The 16,648-nt window shown below is 42.2% G+C and overlaps 1 protein-coding gene across 5 annotated transcripts in view; it reads left to right on the top strand.

Moving 5' to 3' along the window:
* Positions 1-314: 314 nt before the first annotated feature.
* tfeb (transcription factor EB) overlaps positions 315-16,648 on the top strand; it is a 45,514-nt gene continuing 29,180 nt past the window's right edge. For 4 of the 5 annotated variants that reach the window (XM_066673028.1, XM_066673030.1, XM_066673031.1 and 1 more), the window contains exon 1: positions 1,342-1,533. The gene's annotated coding sequence lies outside the window, so the exon portion shown is untranslated. Of the gene's footprint in view, positions 440-1,341; positions 1,534-16,648 lie in introns of those variants that run through there. The other variant, XM_066673029.1, reaches the window with a different exon arrangement.

Here is a 16,648-nt window from a genome sequence, read left to right as displayed (position 1 = left end):
ACGTAGTTTATCAGTAGATGCATTGTTTTAGTGTGACAGGATGGTGGTTTGATCTTGAAGTAATCCACCATCCTCATAGTCTTCTGGAATGTGACCCAACATGGGTTTTGAGTCTTGCTCTAGTGCCATTCCTGTGCCGTCAAAGCATTTGGTAGTTAGCCAGATTCAATGAAGAGCAATCAACCTGTTAAATTTAAATGTCCTCGACGGTCAACTCTAAAATTCTACAACTGGTGTCAGAAGTGGGAGCAGGGCTCTTTCAACAGAGGCAACAGCAGTTACAGTGTTGGTGCTGAGCAATGCTGCTAGCAGTGCTAACTCACAAGGGAGCAGTGGGAGCAGCAATGCAGGAAGAAGGGGAAACTGTGGACTTGACTAACATATGTGTCGAGTCCCTGCATCCCTCTGATGTTCCTGGAAGACTGGGGATACCTTTAAGGTAATGCACTGTGGGGCATGTGTGGGACTTTGCTGAAGACTTCAGTAAAGGCCTACTGAGAGTTTGGCACTTCCAATGGGCCAGTGTGGCTTTTGCAATGGTTCCCTGCATGTCTGAAGCAGGTGATGGGATGGAGCTGAAGGTCAGTTCCCTGAAAAAACACTTGGTTTTTGTTGTTGTTAATGCAGTTCAATAGAAGTGTACAATTGTTTTATTTTGTGTTGCTTTTGTTTGTGTGAGGATGGTGTTTTGGGTTTGCTCTGTTCTTGAAATGCTCTGCAGTGCCCTGGGTTTTAGTAAATTAGGGGTTGCATTATGCACTGGATGGTTCATTTGATCCTGATGGAATGGAATGAGACCATAGTAGACTGTGCATATTGTGTCTAATACAGAGCCATCTATGCAGTAGTCTGCAGCATGACTTATTGTCTAACATTTAATGCATTAAATGTGTACATCTACAGTGCCCTTATTAAAGAATAAGGAGTGATTTGGGATATGGTTACACACTCCTACACTTCTCCTAAGTCTCCTTGTCCAGCAGCCCTCCAGTTTTGTGGTGATGACACTGAATTTTATATAATATAGGGAACAACTTAAGGCGTTGGAATGAGATATAAATATATTTTTACTTGATTTATTTAATATATAAATGTTTTATTAAGCCACCCATTCAAATCCTGCTCGTTTTAAGCCTTTTCCACGCGTTACTAAGTTTTCAGGCCTATGTAATTTACACACTGCGTCCTTGGACGAAAGATTTCGGTTACGTCTTTACGAACTACATTACCCATGATGCAGCAGCGCGCTGTGATTGGTGGCTGAGCCGTCACAAGTGAGTGCAGGTGACGGGGGGAGTGTAAGCGCGAGCTGCACTAACAGCGCCGAGCGCGGAAAGAAAACAGACGCGTTAACGGAGCGCAGAGGATCGGGTTAAAGTAACGACAGTGAGGAAGAGTCACACAACAGCTCATACTTTCACTTCCAGAAGAAGAGAGAGGAACCGATACCAGCGCCGCTTTCAGAACTCACAGAGCGGCGAGTTTGGAGAAAATAACTGCCTCTAAACTTGTGTACTGTCTGACCTTCAGCGGGTAAGTGATAGCCCATTACAGCCAACTCCTGCTGTATAAATAAGACTGAGGCTAGAGAAGGGGATCGTTCCGTGTTTTAAGTTCTGTGTAAGACCTTTATGGGGTTTGTTGTCGCTCTACGTTTTATTTTTAACAAATAAGGTAGGTTTAGACCGTTTGTAATCTTGATATTTTTTTCGTCGAAGCTCTTATTGGGCATTGTTCTTGTGAAAGGAGTCGATGAAAATCGTAACGGTCAAAAAATAAATACATTAATTAAATAAACAAATAGAATAAAAAAACTTGGGATTTTTTTAATGAAATTTGGGATTCTTAATGATCAACTATGGTTTAGTTTGCAGCACTGTGCGAAAAATTAACAGTAAGTTGTTTAAAGAATTCCCTCCAGTGGAAAAAAAATCAAGATTTTTACCTTGAGGTGCCTGTGGTATTGTTTTTGCTTGTAGATGTATCTTGAGCAAAATTAGCAGTCAGTGCCATGGCTGAATGTCTGCTTTGAAACCAGTGTTTAAAAAAAATTCTCAAACGAGCAGATTCAGAGAGTCATGGCTCCTGACGTCATAAGCCTTAGGAAGCAATCCCATGTGGTGTGGGATGTTTCGAGCTGATGGCATGGGGGTGTGCGGGATATAGGCTGGAACTAATTTGATATTCATAGCTCAGTGCATACAGATTAAAGACATGGAAACACTTTTATGGCGTAATATTAAAAAATATGTCATTATGGTGAAAAGATTGGTGCCTCGCAGGTAAACTCCACTCAGAGATTTCTCCAGAAGCTCCAGTAATAAGTTGTTTTTGAGATTAGCTCAAAGGTAATCCACTTGTATAAGGAAGGGAAAGTCATTGAGAGGTAAAAATGCAAGTTCACCAATTACTAAAAAGAAGAAATGGCAGAGGACTTGTAAATACCACGCAGGACCATCTACAACAATGTGATGGGTCTGAATCCACCGGTCCTGAGAAGAACAGATAGAACCTGTTATTAAAGCTGTGTAGGAGAATTGTAGTTGGGCTTCACAATTAAAAATCCATATTATTTAACATATAATCTACATATGAGCTTTTTGAAATACATGAAGAATGTCGTTAATAACCTGTTTTGATGAACTGGGCGGTCTCTGACTTTTGCACAGTATTGTATAATTTACCCTAGTGTTAGTTTGGAATACTTCACCGTTCACACTAAGCTTTTTTAATAGCGATACTTGAGCTGTGTCTCCATGTTTAGCTAGCATTAGTGATACGCCTTATGTAACGTGAACTTTGCTGGAAAGCTCAGGACAGGGACCAAATAGAGCGCTAGTGTGCAGCCCGAGCCCCCACCGGCCGCCTCCCCTGTGCCCTCCTCCTGCGAGGAGTTACCAGCCCTATTTACACACAATGTGTAACAGTGTTATTTCTGTCCCTCCTCAGCAAGGCCTGTGAAAATACTTAGTCCGAGTGCTGAGTGAGTAAGGAATGTGTTTGACAACATATTGGATACTGGGAATATAAGTGCTGCAGCAGACGGATGGCGATGATGACAAAGTTACATTGCAGCTAGAGGACTGTCAATTAAATAAGCTTTACTGTCATGATCACGTTTAGTGAGAGTAATGCACGTATAAAGCCTATACCATACGTACACGAGGAATAAGTGTAGGATTTGAGCAAACTGCAGCATACGGTAATGCAGTTCTTTCTATTATAGCAGACTTTGTATATGCCTCGTAATTTACAGCTTTATTTCGTACTTAAATTAATAGTGTTCATTGTGATATACAAGTGATTTTATTAGGTTTCTGAGTTGGAAAATCTACGTACACGAGGATGCATTTTGGAGCTAAACATTAATGTATGAGTGGTTACATTGACCATCACTTAAAGTCAAGTGAACTCCAGAGTGTTTATATAATGAGTGTAAAATATAGAGTACAAATGCACTCAAATATTTATCATGTCCTGCAACCTTCTCCTTCTATTATTTTAAACCACCACTTACTTAAAGCTAGATACGGAGGTGTGTCGTCCACGTAGTGAAAGCTGTTGGTAATCCTCTTGTTCGTTGTCGTGTACTGCCCTCGTAACAGACCTAGCATCACCGAGGACAAGAAAAGCTGATGATTGTGGAATTAGTTTAATTCTACAACGCATTCTGTGTAGAGTCCAAAGGTCACTTGAAATATTCCGACCTGTTTAATCCTGAAAACCGGAGGCAGATGAGGTGAAATGTGTGTTTTTAGGGGTGGTGTTCTTCTCAGGAATTTTGATTAGGTCAGGAATAGTTGTAACTGCAGAATCGGCAACATGTTTATGGGTTTATTCTGCACTGTAGCCGCACATATTCAGGGTGAATAAATATGAACTCATATCTATGGTAGCATTAAACAAACACAACACCAATGCCCTACACTATACAGAGTAATAACAATAGTTTTACTAGGTCTGGGACTAGGAGAAATCTTGGATACTGATGGATTATTATTAAGTAACAGTATTATTGGTGGAAGACATTGGCACAGTAATAACCTGTTTAAATTGTGGCACCGTGTGTGTGATCGTATCATCCACATTGTTGATTAACGTTAGTTTCGCTGTATGTTGTGGCCGAGAGGGTGGGTTTGCTACTCTGCATCGTCCAAGGTGAGCATGAGCTGCTCCTAACTCGATTGTTCCTGCCTGTTTGTGGTCAGAATGTTGTACGCTGACTCTGGGTTTGATTAGGTAGTTGGTGCAGTAGTTTGGTATTTTCTACTGTAGGTTTAATCGAGCCTACAATTGCTGTAACATATGATTTACACATTAAAGGAAATGACATCGGTGGTGTGTTTTTAACATTGCCTTTAGACAAACGTTATGTCAATGGTCTAAATCCTATAACCTGTGGAAACAGCTTCCCATATCAATACATCTCCCCCTCCTCCTGCCAAACACTAATACTTTCAGTGAGACATTTGTTTCTTCAGTCTGTCGTTTTATTTTGTTTTTTGCACATTTCAGCTGAATTACACTGAGGCTGTAGGAAAGCCTAAGGTGCCAGAAAATCAAGTCACAAGGCTCCAACCAGATATGCTGCTTAAAGCCACTGGCCATGTCTCCATTCTGATTCCAGGAGATAAACACTCAGGGCTGAGCATAGCTATGACCAGTCCACAAACCACTTCAATCATGTGTTGACAACTCCGGCTGGAATTCCTAATCCCTGCACACCAGCCGCGTTTGTTCTGATGTGTGTGAGTGAGTTAAATCTGATAGTCTCCTAACGCGCAGCACCGTCAGGTGAAAGGTAACTGCAGTGCACGGCCACGGGACAGTGTGTGAACGCATGTTTATTTAAGTCTGCATCTTTCTTTCCACTATGTCACCGTCCCGGGCCAATCCAGACCTTTCAGTCGGTAGAACAGAACCCACAGGGGCTCTAAAACTAAACGTGAGATTTCTCACGTCTGGGAAAAGCCGTTGTTCTCTTTTTTGCGAAGCGTCACACATTAGACACGCTCAATGCAACAGATCAGATTCATGGTTTATTACAAAACCATGTTTTGTTTCCTTTGTGGGCTCAAGTTAGATGTGTCTAACAGCTGCTGACCCTCGTATCATCGGTCTAATCTGCGACAGCTTTGCTTTAATTCACACTGAAGGCTTTATCAGACGTTTGGAAAAGAGCTATGGTTTGGAGCACATTCATGACACGTTTCTAGCTGCTTCACAAAACGGTGCTCTTCTTTTTTTAATGAGATAAAATTAAACATATCCTGCATGCAAATACATAAACCGTGTGGAATCTAAACATATCCTGCTTGCTTTTAAAAGTCACACATCACGTCCAAGACTTGCATTAATGGATAGTTCTAGAATTCACACATGAGCTGGATGGAAACTCACAGCTATAAATATGAATGACCTTCACCCAATGTTCTCCTACAGCTTTTATATATTTATATATAGATATAATTCTGGCTCATATTTGTTGTGAAATCTCTGATTATACCATTTACGACTGATGAATCACACCTGTACGTGCGTCGCACACTGAGGAAGTCCTGAACAGTGCCCCTTTTTTTTTTTTTTTTTTTTTTTTTGTTACAGATCTTAGTAAGACTCTGTCAGATGGCCTTTTCCTGTAAATGTGCAACCTGTTTTGGTTCCTCTCTGGTTGTCTGTGCTCCAGCGACACAGGGCGATACTAAACTAGTGGAGCATGGAGAGAGTGAAAGAGAGAGAGTTGCAGATCATCTGAAGTGAAGCAGTCCTTATCAAACAAGTAGTAGGTTCCTTCTCCCTGAATAAACAATATCAGTGTTTATAGCTTTCCTTTCAGTTTTAAGCTCGAGCGCCGCTTTATGTGAATGATCTTAGAGATCGTATCTTAGCCCTGGTTTTGGAGACGCCGTGCCCTGTATATTTATTGCTTTACCTTCTCCTAACACACCTGACTGAAATGTTCATCTAAAGAACAAATCCTTTCCGGCCCCGTTCACACTGATCTGGGTATTTTTAAAAAACTAAGATTTCCCTCCCTCTGTTTTTGAAACTATCCCTGTCCAAATATGAAAATGGTTGCATTCTCATGCCAGTCCAGTAGAGGGCCATAGTACGTATTAAGGAGAGAAACACAGGTTTAATCCCAAATCACTCCATACTCCCTCTGTAGTGCACTGAAATGACTGAATCTAGTTCTTAACAGTGCACTATTACACAAAGTATTTTTTGTAAATATCCGTATCCGTGTGGACAAGGACTTAGAGTTGGTGTGTGTGCGTGTGCGCGTGTGCGTGTGTGTGTGTGCGCGTGTGCGTGCGTGTGTGCGTGCGTGTGTGTGTGCGTGCGTGTGTGTGTGTGTGTTAAAGCAGGGAAACTACTAAAATGTGCAGTGCAGGGTTCAGAAACACTGTCTTTCAGTTTAGTTTAAGTTTGTGCCTGTGTCTAATGCCCAGTCCTTGTCATTATCCAGTCAGTAGGCCACATTATGTAACTGTCAATATTTGTAGTTCCCCTTCTTCACCCATAATTTGTTTTAGGAGCCGTAATTACGACCACATGTTGTCGCCTAATTCCTCGCTTCCAGCAGATTCAATGGTCAAACCTGCCAGGCTTGTTCCTCAGTGCAGTATCCTGTTTGATCTGTGGTTAAGAGCGCCCTGCATTTCACCCTGCATTCAACACTAATGTCACTGATGGAACCATTTACTTTAAGCAAACAGAGCCTCCTGCTTTACTCTTGTGGTCCAGTGGTGGCCTGATGGCTTTGTTTTGGTGTGGCTTACACCTGTAAAGGAGTCAGAGGACATCTTGTTTCAATAAGCATTAAAAAAAGCCATGTTTGGACGCAGGCAGAGCCACTCCTAGACTTAAAGGCGAATGCCAGTGAATACGGCAAAGTTGTTGCATACTTTAAAGCTCTTGAGAATGTATAAACACTCAGCCTGACTGGTTTGATATGAAGTGGTGCATGGCAAAGAATGTCACTTACTGTTTTGTTTGTAGTAGTTATCTCTAAATACACCATCCACAACCACTAGAGAAACTACGGCTTTAGTTTTTATATGTAATGTTCATTCTTTCGTTCATTTTTTGTAACCTTTATCCAGTTCAGGGCGGCGGTGGGTCCGGAACCTACCCTGAATCATTAGGCACAAGGCACAAGGCACCCTGGAGGGGGCGGCAATACTTCACAGGGCAACACACACTCACACATTCACTCACTCACACCTACGGACACTTTTGAGTCTCCAATCCACCTACCAACGTGTGTTTTTGCAGCGTGGGAGGAAACCGGAGCAGCCGGAGGAAACCCACGCAGACACAGGGAGAACACATCACACTCCTCACAGACAGTCACCCGGAGGAAACCCACGCAGATACAGGGAGAACACACCACACTCCTCACAGACAGTCACCCGGAGGAAACCCACGCAGACACAGGGAGAACACACCACACTCCTCACAGACAGTCACCCGGAGCGGCACTCGAACCCACAACCTCCAGGACCCTGCTGCGTCCATGTGTAATGTTGATAATAGTAAAATAGTGGTAAATCCTAATACACATATATTTTTTTTCCCTCTTTACTTCTAAACATAAAGCAATTATTTTGATGCTATTATGTTTTATGATTTAGTCCTGGACCACAAATACCACTCTGACTCATTTCAAAGGTGCACAGTCATGCTAGAGAAAGCTGCTCTGCTCTACCTCACCCTGAATAATACCCCTCTGACTTGGCATTTGGCATGTTTGGGACGGCACGGTGGCTTGGTGGCTAGCACGTTCGCCTGGTGTGTGAGTGAATGAGTGTGTATGTGAACGAATGTCTGTTTGTGTGTGAGCCCAGATATGGATTGGTGCTGTGTTCTGGGTGAAACTCTAGTGCCCAATGCAGTCCTCCAGGTGGACGGTCGTTCCTGGTCGAGAGTACGCTGTGCGTGTTTGGCTGCCGCTTCTCACCAGTGTGTGTGTGTGTGTGGATTGAGTGTTCTGAGCGTTCTGAGCAGTGTGGATTGTAAAGGGTGTCTAGAAAGGCGCTATATAAGTGTAAAGATAGATGTTGACTTTGCATTCATGTACAGCTACTCCAGAGTCATTTCTGCACCCGCTGCACAACAACACACTTTTTGCACATTGGCTGCACTGTAAATTAGCTGATTTCACTTATTATAACGAGTGTCTACAAACCTTTGGCCGTATTGGCGGAAGCTAGGCGTGGCTAGAGCAGTGGTGAAATTTGGAAATACCGGATGTATGTTAAGGCTTTTTAAGCTTCCTCTCTCATGCAGTTGTTACAAGCTCCTCTCTTCTTCCCCTTCTGGGCAGCCAAAGCCGTGATTTAGATGCACGTGAGGCTCTCCAATCTTCTTTGAAACTACAAAAAGCCTCAGTGACCAGTTTTTAAACGTTATTTCAATTTGTATCGGTATTAGTATTGGTGTTCTTTTTGTCTGGCACCAGTTCCAGCCTAAAACACTCAAAGCTCACTGGCAAGGGCAGTGGTGCTCTCACTCCTTTTCCTTTTAGACTGGCAGGGCTCATGCATGCTTCATTTCAAAATAACAGTGGCTTGGCATGTCAGAGGTTTAGAGGTGGATTCTCCTCTGCTGCTGTGAGGTAAGAGACCATGACAGGTAAAAGCAATTTGAAAAGACTTATCAAAATACCATACAAATTCATGCCTCACTCGAGTAATGTCAGGTTATTTGCTTTGAATATTTTGTCTTTCAGGTTCCTCCAACAGTGATCCTGTAGATTACATCTATTGGAGACCTGACCTAAGCACAGGCAATGTTTACGTCTTCACAGCAGCCTGAGATGCTTACTGTTCCTACGTTTGCAAGGCATCTCTTTCTCTGTGTCCCCCTCCGCATGTCAGCTAGGCTCTGCATAGTTGTCCCAAATACTCAGAGGTCCCCTGTGTATCAAACTTGGCCATGACTTGCTGATCTGCAGTCACCTTGTGCCTTCTCATCCCACAGAACTGTACCATAAACACAAGGCAGTAACGCGATAGGCCAAGCCCTGTGCCTGGAGTACTCCCTACACCCTGAATGTTTTGGGGTTTTTTTGTATTGTATTGTGAAGTAGAGCTGGATAGCTGATTGAAGTTGACTTTCAGAAATTCTATTCAACGTAAAACGTGCCTGTATTGATTATATACACTTTTCTATTCATCCTTTTATTTATTTACTTTTTGTTCTGTTAATAAGTCCCTCAATGTGTGTTCATGGGTCCGAATCCTACCTGGATCCTACCTGGAACACAGGGCAGGAACACACCCTGGAGGGGGCGCCAGTCCTTCACAGGCCGACACACACTTTTGAGTCACCAATCCACCTACCAACGTGTGTTTTTGGAGCGTGGGAGGGCAAAACCTATACCAAAACCCTTCATTAATCATAATCAAAGTCAAATGTTCAGTTAATTTGCCTTTATATTGACTAGCATTAGTGTTAAGTTCTCTTTAAACCAAGACCAGGGTCAGGAACCCTTACACTGCAGCATGACACTTGATGCCCATCAGGATATAGAGCAGATAAGTCCGAGTCCTGTGGTATACACCAGCATCAGCTGCTGCGCTTGTTAGCAGAGGTCCACGGTCATCTGCACTTCTAATCTGCTTCTCCATCTTCCAAAAAGCCCTGACAGAGCAAGCTCACCGTCTCCAGCATTCATGCTTTCACCCACTGCAGCAATGCTGTTCAACCAGTTTCCTTCTAGCCTTGTTTCCCCCACAGCTCCAGTCCTGTATTAATGTTTAGATGCTGTCCTTACATAGAATTTTGTAAACATGTACCTAATTATTCCTGGTAATGGTAAGGACGGTTACTGGCCACAGTGCTGCTCTGTGTGCATTGTCTGGAACACGTAAACACATACAGGGCAGTGTTGTCTATTGCCCAGCAATAAAGCTGTTGGGTTTTGCCCACTGTAAATAGAGGGTCTGTGGCTGTTCAATCTTCAAAATCTTATTGAATTTACATATTACATGAAGAATAACTCAACATCATTTTGTAGTACGCCGTTTAATACCTTGTCTCACTTGTGTGAGGGGTCTCGCTGATGTGGGTTCATGGCTATTTCTAGTCCGTAAATAATGCAAATAATGCACGTAGCACTAATTAAATAGGAAGCATCGTATTTAATTGTGAAGGTATATGCAGTTGGCAAATGTAACAGGATTTGATACAACGTATATACAATTATTTCTGCGCTCAGATGCTTTTAGCCCCAAGGATCATTAGATTGGTTGCCTAATGACTTGCAAGGTATTAATTGACCTGATCATGACCCTGTTTAAAAACAACAAAAAAAAAAAATGCCAGATATGTTGTTAGTCCAGTGTGCAGTTCAGGATCTGACCTTATCTTGACACTTCTATTGTGATAGGTATCAGATAGTAACGTTGCTTCATATTCGTAGCTCTAGTAATGGTATAGAGATAGCACAAGAAAAAAAAAAGAATCCCATGAGTTTGCTTTCTCTGTCCTGAGTGGAAGAGCTGAAGGCGGGGCAAAATAGAAACGGAAGACTGGCCTGTTTGTGTGTGCGAGTGAGGCCTGGAAATATCCTGTGCGTGCCTCCTCTCTCCATTGGCCATTGTCAGGAACACAACAGCTCCTTGGTCATAAACATGGCCTCCTACACAGAAGCTGAGGAGTTGGCTATTGGCCCCGAAGGCGTGTCCAAGTCCCTCTCCTTCTGCATCAAAAAGCGTACTGTAAATACATTGTTGTCTCAATATAGCTCACTGAAATTGCCCCAGTGTGCGCACACAAGGGTGGTTTTGTTCCAGCTGATGAACGTCGGCAGTTTTGAACCCGTTTTTTTGTGACGATTTGCATTTGCGCAAGCTCTTTGTCTGTGCGTGTGTGTACATGGGCCACGTCAAACGCCACAGGGAGGTCTTTTTGGGGGAAAGGTCAGCAGTGGTGGGAGACCTTGGCCATGAGGTCAGAGTCTATGAATGGAAATGCAAGGTGGCTGGCCCTTTAACAGATCCCCGCTCAGCTTCTCAACAAAGGCATGACAAAAACAGAGCTTTAAACACACAAGCCCACACTGAACTGAGGTGAAAAGCCCAATAATACAACGTTTTGTGCATCTGACGCAGCCAGAATAGGACCTTTCCACAGTGTCACAGATAGTAGGTGAAGCTATTATGGTCTGTATTGTAGTCCTTTGATGTTCATATTAAGACATAGTATGTGTTCTGTTCACACTGATTGTTTGTTGCTGGTTATTGTAGATAATCTGTCAGGCTTACACTGAAACAGCATGTCCTCTAATAGAATAATAAGGTCAGGAATGATATATAAGGAAATTTTTGTCATACCAGGGGTACGCAGAACAAGTAGATTCTTAATTTTCTCACAGCAAAGTCTAGTTTCACTTACTTTTGGAGGTTTAGAGAGGGTTAGTCTTCCTCATATTACAACCCCCCACCCACACACACACACACACACACTCAGGCTAGGCAATATCTGGGTTTAAGAAACAAAAAAGGAATGTGAAACTAAACAAAGCTGATGTGCATTTTAGACACACTGCTAAATGCCCGCTGTTTTATTTAATTAAGTAAACTCTTAATTATATTATTTGTATTATAATCATATTCAGTGTTCTCCCTGTGTCTGCGTGGGTTTCCTCCGGGTGCTCCAGTTTCCTCCCACGGTCTGAATGCAGACGTTTGTAGGTGGATTGGCGACTCAAAAGAGTCGTAGGTGTGAGTGAATTTGTGTGAGTGGTGAGAAGCAGAGGAGAGCGTGGTTAGCCCTATGGAGAGCTTGCTGATGAACTCTGGGGGTCATTGGACAATCTACCTGTTGCTCCTCATCTTCTACACACTTTCTGCAGAGCTGACAAAAGCTGGGATCCCATGCTCTTGGGGCTATCTGTGCCTGGCGTTGGAACAACAACAACAACCTGGGGCCTATGCTGCAGTGGAATTTCTAAGGGTGGTTTCCTGGGTCTAGGCACACCTCACTCAGCTGTCAGTGTTTAGCATAAGGTGAAAGCATGATGGCTAATAACGAAGGCCCTGCACTGAACTCCTTGCATCACCCTCATCGCCCTGACTCCACACACACTCTGCCTCCACCAACTAATGTGCATTTTTCTTACAGTTGGAGAGGGGTGGGTTCTACTTCATTTAAAGGTTTACATTAGGGGTGGGACAAAATATTGACATGGCGATATATCGTTTTCATTTGTGAATTCTTATAGATGCGTGGCATCAAATACCTATATATTTATTATAGTTGCTCTAAACTCCCCAAGACTCGCCGTCCAGTTTGAAACCACTGCCTCATTACTCCACATGGTGGTGCTAATCAAATGAATAGGGTAAACCTGAGGTGAAGAAAAAGAAACTTGCGCCGGAGGAACGGTGGAAATTGGGGGAACCGTACTCTTTCAAGTTGAAAATTTGGGCCCACTTCGACTTTTAGAACACAGAAGGGACAAACGGAAGAGTATTTGTGTGTTAAAAAGACATGAGCAAGCTACGCTATGCACTTAGTTGAACAATCATATTGACACCAATAAATACATAATTCCTGTTATTTGCTAATTTCTGAATGTTTTATCCTCTTCGTTTACAGGAAGAGAGAATGGTCTTGCAATATATCAAGTATCGCAGAATCACAGTATCGTGATTTAGGACGTAATCAAGTAAAACAGTTCTGCAACAGGATATCCTGGTTATCGTTGGCAATGTATCATGATACTATCGTATCGTGAGATGCCCCGTGATTCCCACTCCTAGCTGGAATAAAACTCATATTTTGAGTTTTAACCGCATGCCCATATTGGCCCATATTCACAAAGGCTTACGTAGCACTAAGCACGAAAATAACTCTATTTGTCATTCTACTTTTATAGGTGACCTTTTGGGATTTTACTAATTTTGTATATTTCTCAGCTACATTAGTCAGAACCACCTTCTAAAGTCATATGTTTGCCCACTGTCATGCAGCACTGCCTCTAAACTCTAAACTGGCAAAGGGAAGGTTAGCACTTCACTTTCCCAACACATATGTATCTTTAAGAGAACAGTATTGATGAACAAATGAGTGTCTGACTGGTGATTCGCTTAGTGATAGTGTGGGAGGGGATGTGGATATTCTTTCACATTAAACATGTGACAAGTTGTGTAAATATATTAATGTTAATAACAAGCAAAAACAATGCTGTATATAATATATTCGTGAGAACCTTCTTAAAGCCAGTGACGAGTCTGTATTGAATTACCTATCATATCACAAGTGATGGCACCATTCTAGCAGCATTTGGCCTCTATTCACTAATACTAGTAGAGCTAGAGCTAGTACTGGCAGAAACAATACTGATGTGATATATTTTTATTTAAAGGCTATACTTAAAAGCAACGTCAGTTATTTTAGGGAACTGTTGCTCTCTCTGGTTTGTTTACGTTCAGAAGCTTTGCATCTTTTAAGTATGTTTAAGCAGTGTGTTTGATGAAAAAAAAAAAATACAATTGTAAGTATGTGGCTGAAATTTTACTTGTCTGTAAGTTTTTATTTATTTATTTTTCGGTTTGAATTACCACAGAAACTCATTTGTAAATTGAACCGTTCAGTTTTCTCTTACTTTCGTTCCTGCAGTTAGCATTTTCCCCAAATTTAGAGTCATTTAGAATTTTGTAACAGCAAAAAAAGTCAATTTTACCCGCCTTTGGAGCAGGAATAGAGCAATAATCCTCATCTTCATTCAAGCTTTTTAATGTTCAGAGGTTTCCCTTTGTCTAAACAACTCCTCAGTGCCTAGCATATCAGACCGAGAACCTTTGTTTGTTTTACCCGTTTCCCGACGTTGCGGCCTCGTAACACATCAGTTTCTCGCGGAGAGCTAGCAGATGGTGAGGAAACAACCTCAGAATTTTATAAAAAAGTGTGTTTTGACACAAATTGTGAAAGGTACCTTTAAGATAAACTGCTAAAATTAAGCTGTCATGCCATAATTATTCATTGTATACCCAGCAGGAAGAAATACATTGGAACCTGACATGACACATGGTGAGTGTGTGCTATTTCAGGCTAGCTTCGTTACAGTATTAAATTGTCAATTGCTGTACACCCTGTACTGATTGTATATGTACATATGCCTTATGTCCTGATATCTTACTGAAGTCCTGAAATACTGTGAATAATATAGATATAGGCAGGCGGCAAAGTCTAATGACAGATGTTTGACAAAACAAACAGCAGCAGTAGCGTGATTCTAGAATAAAAGCAGAGGGTAGAACATTTCTTATGAAAGAGGATGAAGTCCCTTATCAGCTATGCAAGCATGCACTTATGAAACTGTAGGAGTTGAAACATGTGATATTCAAATATTAAGATGGTTAAACCACTCATTCCAAAGAAGTCCCAAGCTCACAGTTTGCTGTAAGGTGCTGTGTACGAATCAATATACATTGAGGTTCATGCGAATGCAGTTCTGAAGGAGGAGGTGCTTGAACATCTCTTCTACTGACGTTTCCTTGTGTACAAAAGCGTTCTTCATAAAAATATCTTTATATGCACAAAAAAATAAATAAATACTTCCAAAACAGGTTTCACACTAAAACACTTATGCATTTATTCCACAGAGTGATTTGAGTAACTTTCTCTTTGCCTTTTTGTCTTTATTTACCGCTTGCAACCTTCAGCGGTTTAGTTTCTGAAACCTGTTGCCCCTCACAACAGACCACACCCTACAGTTCAAGTCCCTGCTTTGACAGGAACACCATGAGACCCTTGAGTCCTTGGTCAGTATAAAGCACCCTTAAATGTGAGTGAGGGAGTGATGGAGAAGCCAAGCCAGAGTAAGCTGAGGTGCTTTGCATCTAAACAGCCACTCTGCAAAATATTGTACTGTACAAGTGTAAACCCAGTTGTCTTACACTACTCAGGGTTTATCAGCGCTCATCTCTCTGTCTGTTGGCAGGCAATGTGCATCGTCTTAAATGTCACCGAACCCAAAGGGCAGCCTGGCTTTGTTTAGGTTACAATAGGCAAATGATGACCAAAGCAATCATAGGATGACAGTGAGTCAGGGATTATGAAATACTGATTTCTTGTAAATGACTTATAGGCTTCCTCCTAAAAATCACCTTTGCCATATCACCACATTGCTTTTTTCTTTCATTTTCTGCCTGTGAAATGCCTCAAGCCCTGCAGCGTATTAGGTCAATACTGAGCTCCTGTCTTCAGCCTGAGTCTCAGGGGATGAAAAGCTTTAAATCATTGAAAAAATTAAAAAATCCAGTGGCTACCACTTTCTTAATCAAGGAGGACTTGGAGGAGGAATATTAGACCAGCCCCAGGACCAGCCCTTTATGTTGGAGCATTGTACTCTGGATAGTAGTGGAATTACTGTGGAAAGGTTTAGGCCGGAGTTACTTAAGATTGTCAAAATGATCTAAGGCCACTGATCACAGGGTTACAGTGTGTTGATGGGACTCTGGGGTTGTTATGTTACAAATACAGCCACTCTGTTTACTGTCCAGGATGAACAATGACTGACCGTGTACATTTTGTATCTCTTAATGTAACATTTCCAGTGTCTGTCTTTGTGCTGTAGTGCAGTGGTGAGTGATGTTTGCTCATTTGAGCTCATGAAATTGTTCTTCACGGTTAATTACATGGCAGTTAATTGTTAGAAGTATTTCATTAACGTGACAGGATTGAGGCTGTAACCCACTGCTGTTTTACAAATGCATCCCAAGAGCAGGAGTGATTTTTCCAAAGGTAGACAACTTCAAATGGATCCTACGGCTGGTAGAAGTGAATTTCCAAACTTCTTTGTTGGCTTAAGGGTAGTATGGTGAACCACTAGGGGGTGACAGAAGCTGAAGCTGAAGCCTGAAGCTGTTGGGAAGAAAAAGATAAGCATTATTATGTAACTGCTTGTGGTATTCCGTGCTCATGGGATAATGTGTATGCGCTGTGTTTACTGGCAGGGGTCTTTACACGGTGTGGAGTGATTGTGTTTGCTTCCTTAGCTACAGAAAGAGGAAGTCTGAGACAGCACAGATTTGAGTTTGAGTTTTGAGCATCTCATAGTTCACATGGAGGTCGCCAACCTCAGGCAAAAGAAATAAGCATGACATTCATATGCATTATCACATGCAGTTCTGCGGCAGAAACACACCAGCCCTCCGTGGCATTTCAGAAGAGGTGTGCGTGTGTGTGTGTGTGTGGGGTGGGTGTGTGTGTGGGCGTGCATGGGGAGATTGTCTGCAGATAGAAGAAGAAGAACAACAACAACTATAAATTGCATGCTAAGAAGCAGATGATTGTATGTCACCCTGTTGCAGAACTGTTTTACTTGATTACGTCCTAAAACCCCAGGCTTATGCATCATAATTATACATATACTTAATATTCATTAACTATTTTTATTGTTTTTACATGGTGGAAGCAAGCGGGAAATTCTGTTGTTTTCCAAATTCCAGCTTCTGATTTGTTGCTTTCACCTGTTTTCAGGGCAGTGGTGAATAATGCTGGTTTATTTGAACTTGAGCTGTGTCTAATTCGGGCGGCGCTTTGGTGCAGCAGGTAGTGTCGCAGTCACACAGCTCCAGGGACCTGGAGGTTGTGGGTTCGATTCCCGCTCCGCATGACTGTCTGTGAGGAG

The sequence above is a fragment of the Hoplias malabaricus genome, chromosome 5 (genome assembly GCF_029633855.1).
Source record: "Hoplias malabaricus isolate fHopMal1 chromosome 5, fHopMal1.hap1, whole genome shotgun sequence".
In the NCBI taxonomy this organism is placed as follows: Eukaryota; Metazoa; Chordata; class Actinopteri; order Characiformes; family Erythrinidae; genus Hoplias; species Hoplias malabaricus.
This window is presented reverse-complemented; position numbering and strand designations above follow the sequence as displayed.